A 6,000-nucleotide genomic window follows, 5' to 3' on the forward strand; every position below is an offset into this window, starting at 1 on the left:
ATAAATGCCCACTAGGCATGAAGTGCCCAAAGGCTAATGACATGATTGTGGGAATATCGTGATGGTTGTAAATGTGAGGACCAGTTGTAATGATTGCTAAACAGGGCAGTTGTTAAGAGAGGAGTGCTGTACTGATTTTATTCATTTTTCTGGTTTTTACTAGACATTCAAACTAATGAAACCCTCTGGGTTTACCTCATGCAACAGGTCATGTCACCAAAATTAAAAACCAAGATTAACACTACCAAGTGTAAATTACCTAGTTAAATTTAGTGTGTGTGTGTGTGTGTGTGTGTGTGTGTGTGTGTGTGTGTGTGTATCTATAATAGGGAAATGGTGGTGGGGAACATCCACAACAAACATAAATTGGACTTCTGGGTGAGCAATAGCAAGCTAACGTGTCTCTGAATGAGCAGAGATGATGTGGCCATGACTGAGGGACTGGCTAGTTGATTGGTCCCACAGACACTCTCTGGAAAAGGATGGGAGCTTCCGACTTGTACTCTGGATCTCTGCTCCTTGTGGGGAGACTGCAAAACAACAGTTTACTGCAGGTTTGAGTACTGTCCGTTAAGCTTTTGATATGAATTAAATAGGGTGAATGAATATAATCATGTTACTCATAGTTTTACTCATAGAGCACTTATAATTAAGTGCAGTACAGATTCAGAAAGGTTTTATGCATTGTAAAGCAATACCACAAACAGTAAATTATAATAAGGCATTTGCAGGATCCAGTCTGGGTCAGTCACCAGAAGTTTTGGCTTCCGAGCTTTTGGACTCATGCTGGAGCCCATCCTCAGGGAACTTCTCTCTAGCAGCCAGCCCAGTGATCGACCCAGATTGGATCCTGCAACATGATCCTGGGACACGTATATTTGCCTTTTCATAAGTATTTTAATTTTTGAACAATAAAGGTAAAGACCAGTCAGATCAAGATACATTCCATGGGGAACCCAATATACAGTATACCAATATTATAACATATGAATGTGTTTATTATATTGTGTATTCTTTCACACTACTTGATTGGTGGTCTTGAAGTTTATGTTTAGGATTAGATCCTAAAGTTTGGTTTCCCTCCCTTTCCAGATTTATCTTAAAGTCCTTTGGATAAGCTGAGACAGTTGTTTTCCCAAAATATTCCTCCTGGTTCTTGTGGGGCATGGCCCATCCCCTGCCAGAAGCCCTTCATGTAGGCAATTTAGACCATGGTCTAGGGATCCATGAATTAATTTGCATCAGGTTTAGATGCATTTACAACTCTGAAAAGACTTAATTTCTGCCTAAATGCTCTGATAGCTTATGACTAGTTTAAAGGTGAGGCTGAATAAATGTACTTTGTAAAACTTGGAATCTTAATTTATCAAATGTAACGGAGACTTCGGTGAAAGCTTTATACCTATGCATTTTAGATACTCCTGTTTAGGCACATAGCAGCCAGTTTTATTGGGACTACAGTATTTGCAGTTCTGGGGAAATTTTATATGTCCTTTGCTTTTTGCTAATATTGCACCTATACATCACTTTGTTCTCACCTGCAAATGATTGCTGGCAGCCCTGTAGGGATGCTGCCCAAAGAAACCTGTCCACAGTTGCTTCTACTGATGCCTATGGGTTACCAGTGCTGAGAAAACTGGTTCCCCATCCCTGGGTGTTGGGAAAATGGACATAAACAACCCCACACTTTTCTCCACTCAATATAAATGCGAAAGGAACAGGGGAGAATGGTTCCTGTGCTGTCAGTTCTTCGATTGCAAAAGGGATCACTCTGCGGATTGAAAATCTGAGTCTCTACTTTGCTCTATAGTTGAGTTTCCTATTAGAGGAAAAAAGTTTCTAATGCAATCTTAAAATATAGTAATAATCAAGGAAGACTATGCTCTTGCCACAATAAAATTGTACAAAGCAAAAAATATGGATTTGTTGCTATATGGTGCATAATTGTGTATATAGGTAAAGGCAAAGCTTCTCCTCGCTAGTCATTCCCGACTCTAGGGGGCATTCCCCATCTCTAAGCCAAAGAGCCACTTCTGAAGACATCTCCGTGGTCATGTGGCCAACATGACTAAATGCCGAAGGTGCACAGAATTCTGTTACCTTCTCACCAAGGTGGTTCCTATTTTCCTACTTGCATTTTTACATGCTTTTGAACTGCTAGGCTGGCAGAAGCTGGGGCAAGTAATGGGAGCTCACTCTGTTACATGGCACTAGGGATTCGAACTGCTGAACTGCCGACCTCTCTGATCAACAAGCTCAGCGTCTTAGCCACTGAGCCACTGTGCCCGCTGTATATATAAGGGTGCTCCTACTATAGAGGCTGTACAGTCTAAGCTTGTGAAAGATATACTCCATGTCCATTACTCAGCTTCATATGCCCTTGTTTGGTAGAGCTTGGCACATTTCCCTGGTGCTGTGTCAGGTTTTGGCTGAAACAAATTCTTTGGGTTGAGTCTCTGTATCACCTCATGCTACTAGATAGGTTTCTCCTCATCCCCGAGGAGGCAAATTGAGTCTGATATGGCACATTGTGCCCTTGCACTTCAGGCAATATTATCACTCAAACTAGAGAAAGCATTAAATGAACAAAACGGATTCCAGATTTAGATCTACAAAAAGACAAGGCTAAAATCATCCATCTCTATTATATTGCAATTGTCAGTTCTCCACAGACAATTTCTAGGTACCTCTATAACATCCTACATGTTTCACATATAAGCTTTTTTCTTTTTTACCTTGGCTCAAATTGATGCACTATCTTTTATGAAGATGTACACAAGAACACAAGTCTCACATATTGCAATGTTCAAATATAGAGTCAATAATTCATGTATTGTTACACTGCCAATTGTATCACCCATGGCATAGAGGGGAAAATGAAAATGTAGATGGGTGGAAGTTTAACATTTGTTTTGAATAAAACTCTCTGGTTGAACTCCTGTTCTTTTTCAGCTAAACCTACATTGGAAGGCTGCTATGAAGACAAAACATATTTTTTGCAAAGTAAAGACCAAGGAGAAATCAAAGTGCTTTCCAGAGATTCCTTTGCATGAATTCAGTGAAGACTGTAAATTATGACTTATGGGATAATTCAACCTTCCCCAGCTCCCAAAATTCTTAGGAATGATCATGATGGCTGGAGGTATTTACAGTATGGATTATATGAGATAAGCCAATTTTGTTTATTCAATGATCTATAATTAAAATTATGACTTGTGCATGTGAGAAGCCAGCCCTTATGTGCTTACATTTTTGTTCTCATGCACTCTTTCCTGTTGTCCCCAAATTTAATAAGTCCACGAAAAGCCCACATAATGCAGAGTTGAAAAGTACAGGGATAGCAGGTCAAAAGGTTGCTAAGAGATAGCAACCTTTTGACCCACTATCCCTGTATGCCCTGGCATGCTCTTATTCAGGCATTTTGCCAACCAGTGATGCATTTTTTATGATGCTCCATGGAATTCAATCAACAGGCTTGATTGGGTTGAACCTGGTTAAGATTTAGTCTTTGCATTTCAGTAGCTTAGTTTGTGGTGTAAATCCAGAGCATGTTATATAACCAGGATGCATTGCATGAATTACCATTGCTCAACAGATTCCTGAATCCCACATTAATTTTCCTTTCCTTTCCCTCCTTCCCCATTCCCCTCCCTACCCCACCCCACCCCTTCATCGCCTCTCCTCTACTTCTTTCCTACATTGTAATATTTTTTTGACCTATCAGTTTTGAAATTTCTCTAAGCACACTGATTTCTCAGGAGACTTATTTTGGCTCTCTGTCTCTTGACATGCACCTCCTCCATTCTCTTTTTATATAATTTCTGGTCTTTAGGGCCTGGACCTTTTGGAGAGAGACAGCTTTGCTGCTGTCCACTGGGTTTCTATACAGCATATATATATATATAGGTCTGGTTTACAGGTGATGGATCATTAAGAAGGAAAGCCTTCCAGCAGTTTTAGCAGGGAACATTTTTTTCACCTTGAAATGGAAGTATATCATATTGATGGTAGCATCTGCCACCTTCTGCATTTCTCAGCTCCAACCATGAATGATAAGGAAATGTTGCTGAGGAGGAGGAGGAGAAGAAGAAAAAAATCAGACCTGTGTCACTGAAGGGAACCTAATATCACAGCCCTGACAGCTCTCTTTGCTCCAGAGAAAACAAAACAGTTGCCTAGCTATGTAACTGTCAAGTTATGCACTAAAGAGATATAAAAAGGATTTGATAATATTCTGCACCTCAGCAGAAGCGGGGGGGGGGGAGTTGACATGTCATGGCAGATTGCAGGAACAATTAGGAGACACTGAACCATGAAGGGGATGCATGCATTTTTCTTCTTCTTTTAATCTGGTCAGCCCTCCAAATGAGTCAGAGGAAGCAAATGCTGGAGATGCTGCTATTAATAGATATGTTCCCTTCATTGTTTGTAAGGATCTATGTGCTTGTTTTGCTTCGGGTGCGCTTATGGCAGAGTGGTGTTCTCAGCAGAAGGGATGTTTGTGTGAAAATTAGGTGTGAAAGACAGGTGGCTTGGGGGGGGGAATTTCAAATTTAGTTTACCACTTGCTCTGCTGTCAAGACCTGGGTTGCGTACAAATAATTAGAAATAAAAGGTGTGCAGGTGAGGAGTGTGAGACAGTCAGAAAAGGGAGGCGTCCCAATTCCAAACAGAAATGGATATAACAGCCATCAATCTGGCAGATGGCCATATTTATATGTTTTGTCTGGCCTTGGAATCTAAGCAGGGTTAAGCTTAATTGGTACAGTACTCAAAGAATTTTAGATTGTTAGCTAGACTGAGAAACTGATCAAACATCCTTCCTAGAAAACTGTATGGATATGTCCATGAAGAGGCAGCAATTCAGCTCAATTCAAAGACATCTTTACTCTTTAAAAAAATACAATAAAATTTAAAATAAGTTCCAGTAGTTCTGGGACTCAGTGGATTAGATGTTCGGGTTTAAGAATAAGTAACTGTAAAGGATGGGAACTTGGTGATCCAGGAAAGAGTTAAGTGACTTTTCTTCCAAAAAAAGCTTATTTTTACTTAATATAAATGCTATATCTGTTTAACTGTTTATTAAATTTATAGGCCGCCCAATCCCGGAGGATATATGCTTCCTTTCAAGGAAAACCCAAAATTTAATTGGGCCAATTATCCTGTTGCAGTGGCCTGCCTTTGGCTCGAGTTAGGTGTGACTCTGGAGATGCAATAGTGTTTTGCCACCACCACCATAATTTACTCACCCCTATGATCTCTTTATTACTTCTTCTGTACACTGACCTTCTCTTAAGGAACTTTAATACTGAGCTTAGATTTTGGTAACTTCATAGTCATATCCATTTAGATCCCTTGAGCTGCTCAGAATTGAACTTTTGGAGTAGCAGTGAGTTAGCCTACAGAACTGCATTCTAACCACTAGGCCACCACACCTCTGCGTGGATATAATTTACTTCTCCCTGCTGCCCCCCTTGCCCAGCCGTGTGAATGTTTATGGAATGATATAAACAACATTGAAGTTGCTGCAACCCAAGTTGATTTTTTCATTGGTTTATTTTTCCCAATATCAATCTTGCTTTTCAATTCTTGACGGCTTCTGTTCCCCCTGAATGATCAGCAAAGGGTTTTGAAGAAATATTTATATAGCTGAGCATCTGCTTTGCATGCAGCAGTTCCTCAAGTTATTCCTTGGCATCTTCAGTAAATGGATGAGAGCTTGGGAATTACAACAAATCAGTACAAGGTGGGCACAAAGTCTGGGCTGGTTTAAGCCTGTTTTCAGTATTTATCCAAGTTGGCAGATAAACAACTGAAATGATCACTTGCAGGAAGACCTTGAATCAAATTGAATTAATTGAATTAATTAAGGAAAGGATGCTCCCAACACATTTTGTTTGGCCCTGAGTGTCTGCTCAGGATGATGAAGAATGGAGGAGATCAGTGGATAAAGTGAAAACTGATCATATTCAGGTCACTAGTAATGCATTATTAATACAG

Source organism: Thamnophis sirtalis, unplaced genomic scaffold (assembly GCF_051295495.1).
Source record: "Thamnophis sirtalis isolate CommonGarterSnake01/CBP01778 unplaced genomic scaffold, rThaSir2_p1.2 scaffold_6, whole genome shotgun sequence".
In the NCBI taxonomy this organism is placed as follows: domain Eukaryota; kingdom Metazoa; phylum Chordata; class Lepidosauria; order Squamata; family Natricidae; genus Thamnophis; species Thamnophis sirtalis.